General features: G+C 32.9%; 1 protein-coding gene across 1 annotated transcript in view; it reads right to left on the bottom strand.

Annotated features, from left to right (window-relative positions):
* The window catches only part of sha (shavenoid), a 641,875-nt gene that overhangs the window by 605,356 nt on the left and 14,541 nt on the right, over positions 1–21,978 (bottom strand). The gene's annotated exons all lie outside the window — the stretch shown is intronic.

The raw sequence follows: 21,978 nt of genomic DNA on the forward strand, positions 1-21,978 counted from the left end.
ATATATATATATATATATATATATATATATATATATATATATATACGGCTATTGCAGATGATACCCACCCCGGTATATTATACAGATTAGTGGTGGCCCGGTATCGCAATGTAAGAAGGGAGGTATTTTTCGCATATACTAAATAATATAACATACACATTAAAGGAATCCTCAAATATATGATGGATTTTTCGAATCCCGTCTATATACTAATCATTGTGCCCTTATGCTTGTTCGCAGCCCGGCGATGTTGCCAATTATTAAATAGGGTTATTATTGTTATTTGCTTAGTAAGACATTTTTTGTTAAACACATTGATCTTTACTTTCGAAAACTTTTAAATAAATTTGTAGTGTGTAGTGTGTAGTTTCGTAGACTTTAAACAGGCATACGATTCAGTCAAAAGGGACAGACTATACTATATATTGGCAGAATTAGCAATACCACATAAGCTGATTAGACTCATTAAAGCCACAATGGATGAAACTCAGGCATGTGTACGAATACAAAACAACCGGACAGACTTTTTCAAAATCTCGCAGGGACTAAAGCAGGGAGATGGGCTGGCACCAACATTGTTTAACCTGGCACTGGAGTATGCGGTTAGGCAAATGCAAACTGGACGAGAAAACCTACTGACCAATAAAACGGTTCAACTGGCTGCCTACGCCGATGATATTAATATTATGAGTAGAACATCAACAGGAGCACAGGAAGCATACGCAGAGTTAAAAACACAAACGAAAAGGCTAGGTCTGGAAATTAACACAGAAAAAACAAAAATAATGATACAGACGAGAAGAAATATAATCCCACAAAACATTATGCATGAAGATGACATTGAAACGGTTGGAAAGTTTACATACCTGGGAGTAGAAATATATGCCGATGGAGCAGAGGATGGAGAAATACGAAAAAGGATAACGCAGGCAAACAAAGCTTATTTTGCCCTCTCCCATATATTTCGGTCTAAAAGTGTCCACCGAAATACAAAGATGAGAATTTATAAAACTTTAATTCGGCCAATAGCATGTTATGGCAGCGAAGCATGGGTCCTGAAAGAAACATCCAAAAACAAACTCGACACATTCGAAAGAAAAGTACTGAGGAGAATACTAGGACCTGTGACGGAAAACGGAATCTTCAGAATTCGATATAACAACGAGCTCTATCAACTGTATAAGGAAACACCCCTGTCAGACTTCATTAGAATACAAAGATTGCAATGGGCCGGACATGTGATACGAATGGGAGAGGATAGGCTACCAAAACGAGCACTGAACGCCAGAATGCAGGGAAAGAGACCAGTTGGAAAGCCAAGAAAGCGCTGGGAAGACACAGTAAGCAGCGACGCACAAGCACTTTTAGGAGTCCGTGTATGGAGAAGAGCAGCCACAGACAGACAAGGGTGGAGGCAAAAAATAAAGGAGGCCAACGCTCATTTTGGGCTGTAGTGCCGTAGAAGTGTGTAGTTTCAAGTTGGTCAAGTGTTTTAAAAATAAAACGTTCTCGTTTCTTACTTGAATTGGCGGCTCGAGATCAAACGGGTAAGTAATCTTATTTACATTTTATGTATACAAATTTACGCTCCAAAACGTCCAAATTAAATAATAAAAGTCCGAGTACATTATTATTCATATTGTCCGTATTTAACGTTTTTGCATGGGAACTTTGGTACGATTTAAACTTTTATTACAGGGCGTCGTCGAAAAGTAACTAAAATTAAGGTGTAGATTTTTAATATTATATTTTAAAATATTTCAATTTGGACATTGAAGAGATTATCTTACAATTAATTAAGAATTAGTTAGTTATTCTCACCTCTACGTATCCAAAATTTGTTTTCAATTACTACTAATTTAAAAAAGTTGGTGTCAACCGTTACAATTTGTAATATTATATATATTATTCTGTTCTTATATTGTTTACACATGCCCACAAGTGCCTCTAATTATTAACTCTCTTTCCAGACTCCAGACATATTTGGCATATTTTCTGAATATAAGTAGTGTTCCGACCAATTTCATATATTTTTCATATTTTGTTTTTATCGGTGCCACTGCTAAATTCGCACGTCTCTTTATTCCTGTTCTTTCCATTCTAGTATTGCGAATACCCACCATAATATTTCTGCAACAATAAATATTCTTTTGCATATGATTCATTTCCATATATACTCTGTGGTTTTACTCATTACAGTTTTTTATTTATTTTACAGAAAGTCTGCCGTCAGTTAGTACTTTGTCGGCTTTTCTCTACTTCACTCACGTCACTCTAATTTTCGTTGATACACCTCACTTATTTTCCTCTTGAATACCGATCACAGGCAGCTAAACTTTTCCCTTTTCTGTAATTTCTTATTTTATAGCTTTTCCCGAATAACCTGACTGTATATTATATGTATTCTCTGTACATTCTATTTAACGTAAGTCCTTTTCTTCTATAGCCCTTCATTATTTTTCCAATATGTCATCTATCTTCTTCACTTTTTGATTTTTAAAAAATACCAACAACTGTTACGTCATTAATGTCATTTTTGTAACAACTAATAATATCTCTTAATATTTCCACCGTTAACAAACAACCTTCTTTTATATTAAAGGATATGTGAGTGAAAGAATTGAAGTAATCCGAAATGATTCAGTAGGTATGGGAAAATAATGATGAAGACTCATTAGTATTAGCTTCCGAAAGTGAACTTTACGAAGACTCCGGTTCAGAATATATTCCACCAGAATCAGAGGATTACAAATTTCTAAAAAAACCTAATATACTTAAAGTATTATGTTAATTAATTCTTGTATTTAAATACTCACATAAGATTTGTTTTATTATAATGTTGAACGGAGTGTATCGCCAGGAATGAGACCAAATCAATCCAAAATTAATGTGATTGAAAACGTTTTATTAACTACTGTAGTAAGAGTAAAATTTAAAAAGTTGTATGTACATTCTCTCTCAAGTGTAAATGCTTTTAGGATAACAAGTGCCTAAGATCAGAAACAAAAGTTCTAAATTACTTGAAAAGTATGAGAGGATCAGAAGTTACAGAATCGGAAACTTTAAGTAGAGAAGTAAATATTCTTAATAAAGTAGATTCAAACCTTACTCAAAATCTAGAAAACTGTGCTGAGACAACCGAAACTCTTTTTTTGGATGAAGATATAGAATTTGAAACGAAAAGTGAAAAATCTAAAAATAATTCTAAAATAGAATTAAATATCAACAATTCAGAAAATAAAAAAAACTTTGAGATGCCATTTTATGAGGACGTAAGTTCCTTTTTTCCCAAACTAAATTTTCTACAATATTTAGCCTAATAAAGCATGTTACATTAGTGTTTATCGCTTCTTTCATCATACAGTTTTGATTTGACAGTTTTCATTTTACTTACATATATACATACATATATATATATATATATATATATATATATATATATTGTAAAGACTACGACCGTCAAGGTTTAATCGGTCATTCAGGTTGGCAAATAAAAAAAGAAGTCAGCTACTTCATAAGTTTATTGAAGACGTTTCGCTCTATATTTCTAAAGCTTCATCAGTTCTCTAAAATATAACAAATGACATTGAGTTTATAAGAAATACAGATATAGTTCATAACTTACAACTCAATGTGTAGTATGTTTTCGATGTTATCATATCTACTGTACACTTTACTCCTTATTTAAAACTAACTTAACCAAAAAAGAAAAAACAAAAAACAAAAACAAAAAACACACAAACTTTGCAGAAAATAATGTTCATATTCGTAGATATGAATATTTAAAAAATTTTTAACCGAACATTTGGCTTCATTTAGATGGTTCTCCACTGAAGACCAACAAAGTTCTGATTTATTGCCATCTAAGCAAACAACTTGACGCGATACCGAAAACTTTTTTTAAGGGCCATGTGTCACCAAATTCCAAGGTTTGAGACAATTATGAACTTCTACAGGGGACATTGCATGATTACTGATCATAATTGTCTCAAACCTTGGAATTTGGTGACACATGGCCCTTAAAAAAAGTTTTCGGTATCGCGTCAAGTTGTTTGCTTAGATGGCAATAAATCAGAACTTTGTTGGTCTTCAGTGGAGAACTATCTAAATGAAGCCAAATGTTCGGTTAAAAATTTTTTAAATATTCATATCTACGAATATGAACATTATTTTCTGCAAAGTTTGTGTGTTTTTTGTTTTTGTTTTTTGTTTTTTCTTTTTTGGTTAAGTTAGTTTTAAATAAGGAGTAAAGTGTACAGTAGATATGATAACATCGATAACATACTACACATTGAGTTGTAAGTTATGAACTATATCTGTATTTCTTATAAACTCAATGTCATTTGTTATATTTTAGAGAACTGATGAAGCTTTAGAAATATAGAGCGAAACGTCTTCAATAAACTTATGAAGTAGCTGACTTCTTTTTTTATTTGCCAACCTGAATGACCGATTAAACCTCTGAATTCACTAGTTGAATACTTTAGATATATATATATATATATATATATATATATATATATATATATATATATATATATATATATATAATAATATTAATAATAGTCTCCCGTTTTATACCGCTCGCGGCTTTGGGAGTATAGCAGGGTAGTCTGCTATATCTAGGGCCTACGGTATACAAGGAAGGTAACATGGCCAGTGCTACGCTTCAACCGCCTATTATTACCCCTGGTTTTACCCAAGGTACTCATTTTATTCAGGCTGAGTCGACCTGGGGCCTAAAGACATTTTTAAAAATGTCTAGTTGTTCTTGCCGGCGGTAGGATTCAAACTCCGGACCAAAGGCGTGCGAGGCAAGCATCCTACCGCTTGCGCTACGCAGGCTCTTATATATATATATATATATATATATATATATATATATATATATATATATATATATATATTATATATATTATATATATTATATATATATATATATTGTTATGATATGTAAAATCAAGAAAATATTGGTTTGTTTAAAATATTTCAAAGTTCAACAAAAAATTAAAATAATTTAGGATAATATCCAACAAACATTTCGGAGAAGGAAAGTTATTAAATCCTTGAATTACCTGTACCAAACAAAATGTAAGCTTTACATTAATCATTTCTTTGTTATACTTAAGTGACCCGCATAAGTTTAAGTGAAAGACAAATTGAAACGGGTTTTTACAAATACATTAGTGCAGTAATTAAAGACAATAGAAGATATTTTAGAAAGAGGTTTTTGTTAGTTTTAAGAATTATAGAAAATAATATTTGTAAATAAGTTTTAGGAAATTTTATAATTATAGGTAAAAATTTGTTTGTTATCGAAATGAAAAAATGGGGAATTGTGACGAATTTTGATTGGCGGAGATTGAAAAAGGTGGGATAAGGAAAGTTTAGCTAGATTGAGGAGAGAGAAAAGATAGGCAGTTGGTTTCCAAGTCTTCAAGGAGGAACAGGGATTGTTCTCTGGCGGTTCCTGAAATGTAGCAAGCAATAGTGTTGAATGTTAGTGAGTTTTTGTGGAGTTAGTGTATCTGACGGAAGCTGAAGCAGCAAAATATTGTAAGTCATATTTCTCTACTTATATTCCAAGAGTCACTGTTCAGGCCAACGAGAGATTCAGTTTATCGTAAAGAGAAGATATTCCAAGAGTCATTTTTCACTCGGGCCAACGAGAGATTCAGTTTATCGAGAGGAGAAAAGGCTATCATAATTTGAATGATTTGTGCTTTTGAAGGAGATCATTAAGGACGATATACTTGCAACAATCTGTGTAAGATTGCTGATTACATAGGGAGCGGTTGAGAGGAGATAATACAGTCTATAAGGAACAAGGATTTGGACCACTCATCATCAGAGAGAGATATTTTGTTTTCTGCAGTTTTTTCTTTTATTGATAACACGAATTTTACACTTAATTTAGAAAGGATATAAATTTTGATTAGGAGAGTTAGAATAGTTCGGAATTTTAAGATTTCAATTAATATTGTTTGTACCATTAAATTTGATTGTTCTCGTATGTAGAACAAAATTTTTGAAAATCATTATATGAGATTTGTTTATTGAAAACTTTTGAGTGTGAATTATTTCATTATTTTTATTTCAATATATAGTGTTAGATCATATGTGTTTTTTATTATTCCGGTATTTTCTGGACCTTACCTTTCACATGTAATAGCATAGATATTGAAGCACGAATGTAACCCTGAGATAAAAGAATTAAAAATTGTGATAGAGTCATAATCATATCATTTAAATAATTTTAATTAATCAAAAAAATTAATTAGCTAATTATTGCTTGGCGCACCAAGACTTTAAATATCACAATAATATATATATATTTAATATACATATATGTTTTGGCCCAGAGTATATATATATATATATATATATATATATATATATATATATATATATATATATATATATATATATATATATATATATATATATATATATGTATATATTTATTATATATTGTTATGATGTATTATTTGTGAATGATGAGCAATGAGTATTTTTTAATAATATAGGGTTTTTATCGCGGTTCTCAAAGAATTAGTTTGTAAGTACTTTTTTAAATTATCTTTATTAGATCTACTATGAAACACACATATATATCTAACCTAGCCAATGTAAATTTAAAATAAACTATCTATAAATTGAAATTCTTATGAAACTAATTAAATTCTATAGACAATGTAAAATTTAAACAAACTATCTTCAAAATTGAAATTGTTATGACACTAACTAAATTATATTAACAAATTTTTGTACCTTTCTGTCACTGAATGCCTAAATGAACTGTTTTCCACTGTATAGATTATAATCACCACTCAATGTCTTCTTCGCAGCTTCGGTTATCCTTGTTTTTGTGAAATTACTTTTTCCAATTATGAGCTTCCACCAATTTAAGATATTTTTCTTCACCAGCATTTATAAACCAGCAAACAGCATTAATTTTTATTCTTCTTTTCAATATATCAATATCCAATCACCAAAAATATTATTTAATTTTAATATTCAATTAATACTTCTTCCATTATCATCATTTATACATAACATAATTTTTAATCTTCAATAATATTTTCTTTATACTGTTTCTTAATCTTGATTTAACTCACTATATTGAACAATTGTAACTGATTGACTGCCTCTAACTAATTTTCATACTAAAACTGGCCATCATAGTAACTGTAACTCATAACTGATTGACTAACTGAATGGACATCTTGAATCCAAACCACCGGGTATTTATATCTTTTTTCATGTTTCAGAATTATCTAGCAAGAAATCATGTTCCATTTGTTCTATTAAATACATGTCTGAATTTTCTGGAACAAACCATTTCGCAAACAAGGCCATCTCCGGTGATCTAGAGAATTCCTTACTTTTCTATTGATAATTTTGTTGACATTTAGGCTTTTCAGATCAGAATATACACTTAAATCAGTAACTATATATAAATTAAACATTTTAAACTAACATTATTATAACCCCACTTTATATTCCTAATTATTAATTTCTATCTGTCACTTACTGTATAGTTGGTTGCCTAGTCACATGACTCACTTAAATATATCTACAATATTATAATTATTAAAATACAACTTTTTACAATTATTATATGCTAATTTCTTAAAAATGCCCTCACATAAATAATTTTTATTAAATTCTCTAGTATATACCTTCTTAAAATAACCAAATACTTATTATATCTAATATTATCAAGTATATAACTTATAAATTATTTTCTTTAAACGCTAATCATCTCAATACCCCAAAATTAAATTTAAAATAAATAATTTACTTATTATTTTTTTAAATATTAATTTTCTTATCCACATACCTTAGTAAATATAATAAATTAACTAATTTAATTTCTTATTTAAAAATTGTTCTATTATGTACGCCTATGTTTCCATGTCTACGTCAAACTGTCATGTCAAATGGAAGTTTGTATGTTTATTTATAGACAAAATCTAGGAATTATTTTCATTCAACAGGCTTTCATCCATATGAATTGGTAAGTTTTACACTTTATTATATTAGAAAGACATTTATAAAATCAATTTTGTATCTAACCCCAAATTATGATTTTTAGGGTACAAAATAATTTCCATATGTACAAGACAATAAATATGATGTCAAATTAATTCACAACAATGAAATCTACCATCTATTTAACAAATCAAGTCTATTGAATAAAATGGATATATTAGTGAACTGTTAGTGTTTTTATATTAGTGTTAAAATTATAGAAAACATTATTCAATCTCTTCATAATATTTAAAAATGTCATTGATATGAAAAATTCCTCTAGGTCTATTATCTGTATCTATTAACACATAACTATTTAGTCCATTCTGATTTTCAATTCTGTATGGACCTTCAAACATTGGTTGTAATTTCTTCCAACGGTTTTCTTTAACATTACTTTTTCTAAGTGAACGAATTAACACTTGGTCTCCTTTTTGAAATGTGATTGGTTTTTTTATTTTTTGATTTTGTCTTCTGATATATTTTTCAGCTTTCCTCCTAATTCGGTTATTCACTTTCTGCATTACTTGTTCTAACATATCCTGATTATATTCATTACTCCATTTTCTGTTTCCTATATGGCCAAACATTAAATATTCTGGTACTTCCTCTGTATTTAAATTATGTGTATTATTTAAAAAATATTCTACTTGTGGTATATGTTGCTGCCACGTTTCATGTTAATTCTGGCATACTATTCTTAAATATTTTATAACTTCTTTAATATATCTTTCTGCAGGATTTGCCTGAGGATGTCTGATACTTGTAAAATGAATGTTGATTCCCTTTTTCTCACAAAATGCCCGAAATTTTTGGTTGTTAAAATATGTAGCATTATCTATTATGCAATTTCTAAATGGTCCTATTTCTTCGAAAAATTGATTAATATATAATTTCAATGTTTTAACATTTGTTCTTGAGCAGGGATATAGTTTAATAAATTTTGTATATAAATCAACTATCACTAGTATATGCTTTTTTCCTGTTGGACTTGGAACTAAATTTGAGATAAAATCCATGGACACTGTATTTAGATTTTCATATACAACATTAGATCTATATGTGTTCTGGTTTTTGAAATTCTTTTCTTTGTTTATTTGACATATTTGGCATTGGGTATTAATTTCTTTTGCTATACTTATGTCATTCTTTGCAAAATAATTGTCCCTAAATAGCATCCATAGCTTTCTTGAACCAATATGCATGTAATTGTTATGTAAATTTTTCAATATTTTCTTTGCTAAAGTTCTAGTTATTACATATACTTCTATGCCATTTATTATTTTATAATAAACCCCATCTTTCTTAAGGACTTTTTGATTTTCACTCAAATTGATCTGATCTCTTATGATTTCTTCTTTAGAATATAATCCAGTGCTTTCTACTAACTGATTTAATCCAATTTTTATTGTTCGCTGCCCTTTTTGTGATGTATTTTCTAACCTTGATAAAGCATCTGCCACTATGTTGGATTTTCCAGAAATGTATTTGATTTCAAAGGAGTATTCACTCAATATTAGACTCCACCTATGTATTCTACTGTTTCCATATTTGTTATTTAATATAGATGTTAAAGCTTGGTGGTCTGTTTCTATTGTAAATTCATTACCCAACAAATAAAATCTTAATTTTGTGACACAGTGTATAATACTTGCTAGTTCTAATTCTGAAACTGAGTAACCCTTTTCGTGTGGCTTTGTAATTCTTGAAATGAATTGTATTGGGTATTCGACCCCATCATGTATTTATAATAATACCCCTGAAAATCTCTCTATTGATGCATCTGTTCTTAATATGAATGGCTTTGTGTAGTCTGGGTGATATATTTTTAAATTTGACAGAAAAATGTTTTTGATTTCTTGGAATGCTAGTTCTCTTCTCTGATCCCATCTCCATTTTACACCTTTTTTTAGTAATTCAAGTAATGGAATTTCTTTTATACTTAGATCTGGTATCATCCTTTTATAATAATTAATTATTCCAATAAATCCTCTTAAAGTTCTTAAATTGTGTGGTGTTTTATATTCCTGAATGACTTGTGTCCGTTCTGGATCCATTTCGATTCCCTTAGTGTTAAGTTTATAACCTAGATATATTACTTCTTTTTGAAAAAATGTAAATTTTTCTTGATTTATTTTTAGTCCAACTTCATCTAATCTGTTGATTATAATTTTTAGGTGTTTCTCATTATCTTCAGCCATTTGAGAAAAAATTAATATATCATCAATGTAGTGAATTACAAAATGTTCATATTGATCCATAATATCATGAAGACATCTACATAGAGCACTGCAAGATGATTGAAGTCCAAATGGTACTACTTTGAATTGATATACTACTCCATCTATCTGAAATCCTGTATACTGTCTAGAGGTATTAACCAAAAACTATGCTGTAAATCGATTTTAGTAAAAATTGACATTCCTGTAATTCTTCCTAGTATTCCATCTATACTCAGTGGTGCTTCAAATTGCTTTTCAGTAATCTTGTTAATATTCCTTGCATCCAAACATAACCTGATTTCACCTGATCTTTTACGTACTACTACTATAGGGTTTATAAAACCTGTATCTGCCTTCTCAATGATTTCATCTTCTAACATATTATTAATTGTTTTGTTTACTTCTTCTCTGTATTTATATGGTATTGGGTATGATTTTGTTTTAAAATCTGTTTCTTCTTTAACTTTTATACCATGGATATAATTTTGTGCAATTCTATTTTCTTTATTGACAAGTCCCTTGTGTTGCTGCAATATGGAAACGACTATTGATTTATATTCTTCAGGGCAATTTAATACTTTTATCATATCTTCTTCTTTACAAATAAAATTATTCTTCATTATGTACTCATTATTCCTTGCTTCCAATTTTACGCACTCCACCTCGTAGGCATCCATCTGCTTAAAATTTCCATTCCTTAAATATTCACTACAATAATTATTCTTTACATTCTTTTGGGACATTTCCCTATCATCAAAATATATTTCTTCTTCATAAATATCATTATTTCCTTTTAATAATATCCTATCAACTCTTATTTCTTCTTCCACCTCATCTTTCTGCATAAATTTAATTATTTGCCCTTTCAAAGTTACCATTTTTTTTTTTCAAAATATATCTTTACTTTCTTCTTTTCCAATTCATCATTTCCCATTAATATATCAACACATAAATCCTTGACAATAAATCCTTGCATATTTATTTCTTTATTAAGAATATTAATTTTAAAATTGGCTAGTTTATCAATTTCACCCAACTTCTTATTATTTGCACCAACAATTTTAATTTTTGGAATCTTTATTATATCTGATAGTTTTAATGTATTAAAAATAAAATTCTCCGAGACTAAAGTACTTTCTGAACCAGTATCTATCATAATCTTAATCATTTTATTTTTTGGCCAAAGCATTTATATAAATTAAATTAATAGATTCAATAATTTTATCTTCATCTAGAGAAATAAATTCAGAAGGTTTTCCATAATAGCAATGGCCTAACTTGTAATTCAGAAAGTTTACTGAACAAAATTTTGATTATTGGAATTGTCAGATTGTATCTGACCACTTGGATCTGATGTCCTATGTCTTTCCCTACTATGACTTCTACTCACATTTTCTTGCCTTGTACTATTTCGTTCCCTGTCTTGGCAGCTTCTATTCCTTCGTACACAATTTACCTGTCTGTTATAGTTAGGTCGCTCTGTATTTCTTCTATTGTTAAAATCTTGTCTATTATTATTAGTACTGTAATTAAAATGTTGTCTATTATTACTAGTATTGTTATTAAGATTCTGTCTATTTTGATTATTGTTATTATTATTAAAATTTTGTAAACTATCACCATACCTAGTATTATTGTTATATGATTGTCTATATTGTTGATTATCATTCTTATTATATTGAAAGTTATTATTGCCTTTTCTATTGTTGTTATTATTACTTGTCATATTACCTCTTTGTATTCTTTGAATAAAAATTATTAAAACTCTCTATTGTTTGAATATTTTGTACAGTTACTGTTTGCACAACATCAGCATCAAAATGTCTAGATACATTTAAGACTGTTTCATCCTCTCTAAGTGGTGTTTCTAAATATTTTGCAACTGTTATCAGTTTTAATGCATAATCTACCATATTTGATTTTAAATTGTGATTATACTTTCCAAAATATAGAATTTCTCTAAACTTGGCTTGCTCTAGTTCACCCCAATAATAATTTAAAAATTTATTTTCAAATGTTTGAAAATTATCTAAATCATTTTCAATACTAGCAAACCAAGTTGCTACATTGTCATTTAATGTCATTCTAATATAATCTTTAATATCATTAATATTATTCACTAATCTTAATTTATGTTTTAAACTGTTTATGTATACTCTAGGATGCAAATTTTTTATATTACCAGAGAATTTAATCCCAGTCTCATTTGTTAAATTAAAATAAGGTCTCCCTATGTCTCTCATTTGTGAAATATCATCTATTCTCTGTTCCACATTTCTTATTTGATTACTATTTATTTGGATATTTTGTTGTATATCGTCTAATTTTTTGTTACGTTCCAAATTTAAAGTAGAAAGTCCCACCTCTATTTTATCAAAATTTAAATAATTCAGGACGTGTAAAAGCGGTTGCCTATAATATATTATAAGCAAGGTGGCGAAAATAAAATTAGTAATTTTCAAATAGGGGTAATGTCTGGCAAATTGTGCTGAAGTTAAGGGAACACGTCCTCTTTTTTGTGAAGAAACTAATTTAGATCGTTCTTTCTAGAGTTATCTTGGAAGAATTGGGATCATAAAATTGAAATTTTTGAATCTCGGTATTATTCGGTGACCTCCGTGTGTCAAGTTGTCAAGTGTTCGGAAAGACGACGGAAAGAAAGTGATTCTAGGTTTGACGGTGTTACTGAAAGGTTGGGCTAGATTAAAAACGGCATTTTGTTTTTTGCTTTTGCTGCTGTTCCATGTGGGATCTGGACTAGTCCGAACCGTGTGGATATTCAAGGGGATTTGCTGCCTTCGTGGAAAGGTTTTTTTTTGGAATAGCCACAATTTCGCTAAAAAAAGCGGATCTACAGTACACGTGAATACCGGGAGTCGTATTTAGATCAAGAAATTAGCCTTAATCACGAGTCCAAATAGCCGACTACGCTTCGGTCCAATTTGGGATATTTCAAACCCCTAATCTGGCTAAGAAGGGGTTGGTTTGTTTGTTTTTTTCTGCTTCTTCTTCTTCGTATTTTTCCGTCTGGCTGTAATTTTTAACTTTTCAACATTGTCACACAAGTCTATGTACAGCGGCAATCGTATGGGATTTTGGATTGAAGACACGCTGAACTGTAACTGGAATTCCACGCGGTGAAGTATATGAAAATTCGAGGTATGGATCGATAATTAATTTTCAACGAAAGATTTAAGCACCGTCTAATTTGTTTACGGAATACAATAGTTTTTTTTTAAAGATTATTTGCTGTTAGTTTTTATTTTCATATTTACAAATACTTTAACAGTTTTTTTTAAAGATTATTTGCGGTTTATTTTATTAATTAAATATTTACACATACCTATTTTAATTTTGTAAACTGCGTCTAAGGGGAGGTTATATATTTGAGATTTATTTTTTTATATTATTTTCTGCGCACGCACTTGAGCTCACGTGGTGTCCTATTTGCGGTAATTATTTTTTTTTGGTTGGTATTGAACCGCACACCCCTTAGCGTCCGGTACTTTTTATACGTCTTACCTTTCATTTTGTTCTGTTAAATAGAAATAACTTATGAATTTTTGTTAGGCAAGTAGAAGCCGCATTTTTATATTATTTTTTTATTAAGCCTATGGTAAAGTTAAATATTATTGTAATATGTATTTATTTTCAACTATCTTGGGAATCTATTTATTAAAATTGACTAAATTCTAATCTGACAATTTCATTTATTTTTTTTTATTTATTCAGGTTGTATACTGTTACTTAGTATTTTAGTAGTAAACCTATTGGTAAGTTGGTGGTTTATTGAATAGTAACGTAGGGAAGGCTGTGGGCCAATTTACCTGGCGCCCCTGATATAACTTCGGATTTTTTTTGTTTTGTGGACCGCACGACCATCTCCACTGTTTTGTCTAGCCGCGAGCCATTCCCAGACTGTCACCGTATAGTACTTTTCTTTCCGGGTGTACGTCTGATTTATATTTGGTACATTTTGTAATTTTTTTATATAGATTCTGTTTTGTACGCCACATATTTTGGCGCCCAACGTGGGGCCCTTAATTAATTAACCTTTTTTTGTCAACCCCTTGTGTAGATTCCTTTTAATTAGTTAACCTAACGTGTTTGGGCTTTAATTGACTAACTTTGATTTATTTACTTTACCACTGGTTTTGCACTTAGTAGTAGTCTTAGAACTTCGTGTTTAGTGGAAGTGTATGCCAAGAAGTGCTTACTAGTTTTTTTTTGTGTGACGTGAAGTTGGAAGAAGCCAAAAATGGAACTTAAAAGAAGATACTTTGAAGTGGTGTTGTGGCACTTAGAAGAATTATGGATATATTAGGACTTTGAATTATTTCTATTTCAGTTGGAGTTCAAATTTATTTTTTTGAGAAGTTGGACTTCGAAATTCTACATTGTGGTTTAACTTACTTATGTTAGGGAATGTAAAATCTTTTTTTGAGATTATGTTGTGACTTGTAATTTGTTCTGAAACAATGAAATTTTGAAAATCTTTTGTGAAATTTTATAGATTGAATAAAGCGACTATTACTTTTATTTTGCTTTTGGTTTGCTCCCATTAATAAAGTAAACTGTACCTGTGTGTTAATATTTTTACTTATATCTTGATTTTGTTTGAATATTTGCTCCTTTCGGTTGATACATTTTTTTTAAATTTTGAACTTTGGCAAGATGGTGCGAAAACTTGTACCCAACTACTTAAGGAAAGAGGAACTGGAATATGAACTCAAAATTCGTGGAGTGTCTACTGGCACTGTTGAGTCTATGAGGTCTAGTCTGTCTGATGCACTTAATCGTGAGGCAGCAAATGAAAGCTTTAGATATCCTGAGCACCCATTCACCTTTTCACAGGATAAAACTGCAATCGAGACTAAACTTGCGGAGCTGAATACGGCTGTTGGAAAGTTTGCCGGAACTCCTACTTGTGCTGAGTCCTTGAGATTGCGGACACAGATTAACCATGTCTTGGGGAGAATTGATCTTATGGTATTGCCAACAGGTGATGATGCAGACGCAGCCCAGGTTGTTAAGTCAGACTTTCTTGCTGAGATTTTGAAGTTGTCACAGGATTTACATGATAAGCAGCATCCAATCGGATCTGGTTCGGTACCAGTAGCGCTCGATGTGATTTCGGTTTTAAATCAGTCTTTTCAGGCAGGGGTAGTTTTTCTTCTGGGATGATACTTCCTCATAAATGGGGAATAGAAAAGTTTTCAGGTTCTGCTAGGGGTATGTCTATTTCTGCATTTTTTGAGATGGTGAATGAATTGAGTCTCGCTCGTCATGTACCAGATAGTATACTTTTGGAATCAGGTATAGATTTATTTTCGGATAAAGCCTATCAGTTTTATAAAGATGTTCGTCTACGTATAGGGAGTTGGGCTGAATTAGTTGAAGAGTTTCGTAGGGAGTACCTGTCAGCTCACCATGGGGAAGCGCTTTTTGAAGAGCTTCGGAGGAGAACTCAGCATTCGTCTGAGACTATTGGAGTTTACTTGGCAATAATGAATAGTTACTTTAATCGCTTGCGTTGTCATGTTCCAGAGGAAGTTAAATTGTCTATAGTTATTAGGAATTTGCATCCATTCTATCAAGATAGATTACGTGATCCTTTGCCAGCTACCTTGGAGGAACTTCGTGTTCTATGTCGCAGTATGGAGGAAAGACGTGATTGTATTAGGAACTATGTTAAACCGAATAGTAGGAAAATGAATACTTTGGAAAAGGACCTAGCTTATATCAGTGTGGATGCTGAAAGTTTTAGTAGTGTTAGTGAGGGTCCTGTTGCTTCATCCGAATCGGAGTCGGCTAGAGGAAAGTTTAGGACTTTAATCTGTTATCGTTGTAATCAGTCAGGCCATAAGGCAGTAGGGTGTCTAATGAAGAAGGAGGCTGTTCACTGTTTTAAGTGTAAGAAAGAAGGGTTTACAGTCAGAACTTGTCCTTCGTGTAATTCGGGAAACGGAAGGAAGCGCACCTAACTGGTCGAAGAGGTGTTGCCGACGTTGACTCGACCAACCTACGTCCTATTTTAGACTTTATTTTACATCATTCCGAAGGAAATGAACGTCCATATTTGAAAGTTAAAGTCTTAGGAAAGGAAATTTTGGGATTATTGGATTCTGGTGCTTCAAAGACCATTGTAGGAAGAACTGGTTGGAAATTTTTACAAAACTTGGGTTTAGAGTTGGATACTTCGAAGAAGACCGTTTGTAGAGTGGCGAATGGTCAGATGTGTGAATCGTTGGGGGAATGTTTAGTACCTTTCATGGTTAGGGATCGCTTGCGTGTCTTGCCAGTATTAGTTATTTTGGACGTACCGCACATTCTGATTTTAGGATCTGATTTTTGGCGTGTTATGGGTATCGTTCCAGATTTGAGGCATAACGAATGGTATTTTTCGGACGCTCCAGCAATGGTAGGTTCAGTGGATCATCTCCGAGGTCAAACTATTTTGACCGATGCAGAGAAGTCGCAATTGGAGGAAGTTATTAATAGAAGTCGTGAACTAATGGGCACTTCTCTTGGTTGTACTGATGTCACTGAGCATGTGATTGTTTGTAAATCTGCACCCATAAAACAACGTTACTATCCTGTATCCCCAGTAATCCAAAGCCATATTGATAAAGAGCTAGAAGATATGTTGGCGAAAGGAGTAGTGGAGCGATCGAATAGTGCTTGGTCATCCCCGATTCTCTTGGTGAACAAAAAGGTTCCAGAAGGTGAAGAACCAAAATGGAGGTTCTGCGTAGACTATCGAAAGCTTAATGCCGTAACAGAGAGGGATGGCTACCCATTACCGTACATCTCTAATATTTTAAATAAATTGAAGAACGCGCATTATCTTTCCACCATAGACATTAAGTCGGCGTATTGGCAGGTACCTGTTGCTAAGGCTTCCAGGCCTTATACTGCTTTTACGGTTCCTGGTCGAGGTCTTTTTCAGTTTTGCAGAATGCCTTTTGGATTACATAATGCCCCGGCTACATGGCAGAGGTTGATAGATCGTGTCCTCGGTCCGGAGTTGGAACCCTATGTTTTTACTTACTTGGATGACGTGGTCATCGTGACAAAGTCTATTGAAGAACATGTAAGGATCTTAGAGGAAGTCTTTAGACGCTTGAGAGAAGCTAAGTTAACCGTTAGCTGGGATAAATGTCAATTTTGTAGACCGGAACTAAAGTATTTGGGTCATGTGGTTGATAGGAATGGACTACATGTTGATGGTGATAAGGTCAAGGCTATGCTACGTATCCCAACACCCACATCCGTCAAGGAAGTTCGTAGCATCATAGGCACATTTTCCTGGTATCGAAGATTTATTCCTTCCTTTGCGACACTACTAGCTCCAATTACAGCGATATTGAAGAAAGGAAGAAAATTCAATTGGACCCCGAGTTGTGAAGAATCTTTTCAGAAAATAAAAGAATGTCTAGTTTCTGCTCCGATACTTAATTGTCCTGACTACAATTTGCCTTTTGTTGTCCAATGTGATGCCTCAGGATATGGAGTGGGCGCCGTGTTATTGCAGCCAGGCCCGGATGGTGACGAAGTAATTAGTTTCCTGAGCAGATCACTAACGCGTCAAGAAAGGAATTTTTCCACGACGGAACGGGAATGTTTAGCTGTGTTATGGGCAGTCGAAAAACTGCGTCCTTATTTAGAGGGTGTTCCGTTTACGGTCGTGACTGATCACGCATCCCTCGTATGGCTTCAAAATTTGAAGGATCCTACTGGAAGATTAGCTCGATGGGCGGTAAGATTGCAACAATATGACTTTAAGATTGTGCATCGGAAAGGAAAAGAACATGTTGTCCCCGATTTGTTATCTCGGTCAGTTCCCGTGCTTGATATGGTTGAAGAGGTTGTACCGCTTCCTAGTGGTGATAGTTGGTATGATAAACTTTGTAGAAAAATCGAGTCTAATCCCTTGAAGTATCCTCAGTGGAGAATGTCTGGTGGCAAACTTTATAAATACATCCGTCCCAGTCATGGATTTTTGGTCGAGGAAGTGGACAATTGGAAGGAAGTCGTTCCTAAGGGTCAACGATTGGAAGTGCTGAAGTTGTGTCATGATAGTCCTTTAGCAGGTCATATGGGGATCCTGAAAACTTATAAGCGTATTAAAGAGAAGTATTTTTGGCCGAAACTGCGGAGTGATGTGTCTCGTTACGTTGGACGTTACTCACTATGTGCCATGCATAAGGTGGAACAAGGTAAGCCCAAAGGCTTTATGACTCCTCAACCTAAAGCTACTCAACCATGGGAGATAGTAGCAACCGATCTTATGGGACCTTTCCCAAGATCAACTCAAGGCTATAAGTTTATCTTAGTGGTAATGGATGTGTTTAGTAAATTTTCTTTGGTATTTCCGTTGCGATCCTCAAAAGCCGTGCATGTCGTTAAGAAAATAGAAGAAGAAGTTTTTCTCGTATTTGGAGATCCACGTCTGTTACTATGTGATAATGGTGTCCAGTATACTTCGGGTATTTTCAAGAAAATGATGGAAACCTATGGTGTCTCAGTTCGTTATAATGCGTTGTATCATCCACAGTGCAATCCATCTGAACGCTATAACCGAACCCTTAAAACAATGATGGCAACTTATATAGCTGACAACCATAGGAAGTGGGATGAAAATTTGGCCAAACTAGCATGTGCTACGCGCACTGCATACCACGAGTCGACTGGTCAAGATCCCTACTTCATAACTTTCGGTCGGAAGATGGTAGTGGATGGACGAGATTTTTCCCGAAAGGACAAACTCGGAGACCCGGAGGACGAAGTAGCTAAAATGGGATATAATCGATCGCGTGGACTCCAGGAATTATTTGTTGATGTTAGAAAACGTTTAGATAAAGCTTCGGCTAAGTGTGAGAAGACCTATAATCTACGGAGACGTCCAGAGGAATTTCAGCCCCATCAGTCAGTATGGCGGAGAAATTTTGTGTTGTCAGATGCCGCTAAATATTTCACGAAAAAGTTAGCTCCTAGATGGATAGGACCCTACTTCGTGAAGAAGAAAGTTTCCCCCTGGACATATAGTTTAGAGGATGAAAATGGCAAGGATCAAGGTATTTGGAATATTAAGGATTTAAGGATTAGTAACCCGACTGGTGATCCCGATAGGATTTAGGTCGGAGTAGAACGGACTAGCAAAAGTTTTGTCTAGTCTAAGTAAATTTAGTTAGTCTTCTGAAATTGGCTGTATTTATTTTTTTTTGTTGTGTCCGTGAAGGATGACTGAGTGTTGGCTATGATCGGTTCTTAGGATGTATTTGGATGGTCAACCGATTCGTTTTTTTTTGTGTTAGGTAGCCAATACGAAGTCGTAGGGTTGCGGTAGCCTTAATTTCTTTTGATTTATGGAATTGAATGTCACTTAGGTTTGGTCAGAAATATGTTGTCTTCGATGATATGGCGTTGGGATTTGTTTTGATGTTAGTAAGCCATTCTATTTAATTGGGATTTTTTCGAAGCCACATAATTATGTTTTGGTGAATCTTGTTGGATAATAGCTTAGTTTTGGATGATTCACTAAATTTCGTTGTATACGGATTTAAATTCTGGAAGACCTATCTCATTTTTATTTTAATGAACAATTGGAATTACACTACTGTTTCGGTAGATGTTTCTCGCAGTATCAGTAAGAGTGGAATGGTGGAGAGTTTCTTATGGACTCATGTTATGCGAGGTATAGTGAAGTACTAGCGATGCTCCAGAGCTGGGAGGTCGCGAATAAGGGCAACATCCAGTAACCGACCTAATCAGTGTTGTCAGATTGACGTTGGAATTTGAAACTATTCTACTTGATCTCATACGATGAGAGATGACTGTTGTGTGGAAGTGGAGTAAGTGTTGTAAGTAAGTTGTTGCTTTGTGCGTGTGGTTTGAGATTGGTATGTCTTTCGTTGTCCAAGTACTTGCGCATGGTGAAGACGGTGTGGATGATGATTGTGTTGTGGACTTCGCTCGGAGTTTAGGTAGTGCGTCGCTAGCGCGAGGGAAAATTTTCTTCGTCTAGTTTTTCCTCGTAAATTTTCCTCTGGGAAAGGGAGGTGTTGTTACGTTCCAAATTTAAAGTAGAAAGTCCCACCTCTATTTTATCAAAATTTAAATAATTCAGGACGTGTAAGAGCGGTTGCCTATAATATATTATAAGCAAGGTGGCGAAAATAAAATTAGTAATTTTCAAATAGGGGTAATGTCTGGCAAATTGTGCTGAAGTTAAGGGAACACGTCCTCTTTTTTGTGAAGAAACTAATTTAGATCGTTCTTTCTAGAGTTATCTTGGAAGAATTGGGATCATAAAATTGAAATTTTTGAATCTCGGTATTATTCGGTGACCTCCGTGTGTCAAGTTGTCAAGTGTTCGGAAAGACGACGGAAAGAAAGTGATTCTAGGTTTGACGGTGTTACTGAAAGGTTGGGCTAGATTAAAAACGGCATTTTGTCTTTTGCTTTTGCTGCTGTTCCATGTGGGATCTGGACTAGTCCGAACCGTGTGGATATTCAAGGGGATTTGCTGCCTTCGTGGAAAGGTTTTTTGTTTGGAATATCCACAATTTCGCTAAAAAAAGCGGATCTACAGTACACGTGAATACCGGGAGTCGTATTTAGATCAAGAAATTAGCCTTAATCACGAGTCCAAATAGCCGACTACGCTTCGGTCCAATTTGGGATATTTCAAACCCCTAATCTGGCTAAGAAGGGGTTGGTTTGTTTGTTTTTTTCTGCTTCTTCTTCTTCGTATTTTTCCGTCTGGCTGTAATTTTTAACTTTTCAACATTGTCACACAAGTCTATGTACAGCGGCAATCGTATGGGATTTTGGATTGAAGACACGCTGAACTGTAACTGGAATTCCACGCGGTGAAGTATATGAAAATTCGAGGTATGGATCGATAATTAATTTTCAACGAAAGATTTAAGCACCGTCTAATTTGTTTACGGAATACAATAGTTTTTTTTTAAAGATTATTTGCTGTTAGTTTTTATTTTCATATTTACAAATACTTTAACAGTTTTTTTTAAAGATTATTTGCGGTTTATTTTATATATTTACACATACCTATTTTAATTTTGTAAACTGCGTCTAAGGGGAGGTTATATATTTGAGATTTATTTTTTTATATTATTTTCTGCGCACGCACTTGAGCTCACGTGGTGTCCTATTTGCGGTAATTATTTTTTTTTGGTTGGTATTGAACCGCACACCCCTTAGCGTCCGGTACTTTTTATACGTCTTACCTTTCATTTTGTTCTGTTAAATAGAAATAACTTATGAATTTTTGTTAGGCAAGTAGAAGCCGCATTTTTATATTATTTTTTTATTAAGCCTATGGTAAAGTTAAATATTATTGTAATATGTATTTATTTTCAACTATCTTGGCAATCTATTTATTAAAATTGACTAAATTCTAATCTGACAATTTCATTTATTTTTTTTTTATTTATTCAGGTTGTATACTGTTACTTAGTATTTTAGTAGTAAACCTATTGGTAAGTTGGTGGTTTATTGAATAGTAACGTAGGGAAGGCTGTGGGCCAATTTACCTGGCGCCCCTGATATAACTTCGGATTTTTTTTGTTTTGTGGACCGCACGACCATCTCCACTGTTTTGTCTAGCCGCGAGCCATTCCCAGACTGTCACCGTATAGTACTTTTCTTTCCGGGTGTACGTCTGATTTATATTTGGTACATTTTGTAATTTTTTTAT

Source organism: Diabrotica undecimpunctata, chromosome 4 (assembly GCF_040954645.1).
Source record: "Diabrotica undecimpunctata isolate CICGRU chromosome 4, icDiaUnde3, whole genome shotgun sequence".
Taxonomy (NCBI): domain Eukaryota; kingdom Metazoa; phylum Arthropoda; class Insecta; order Coleoptera; family Chrysomelidae; genus Diabrotica; species Diabrotica undecimpunctata.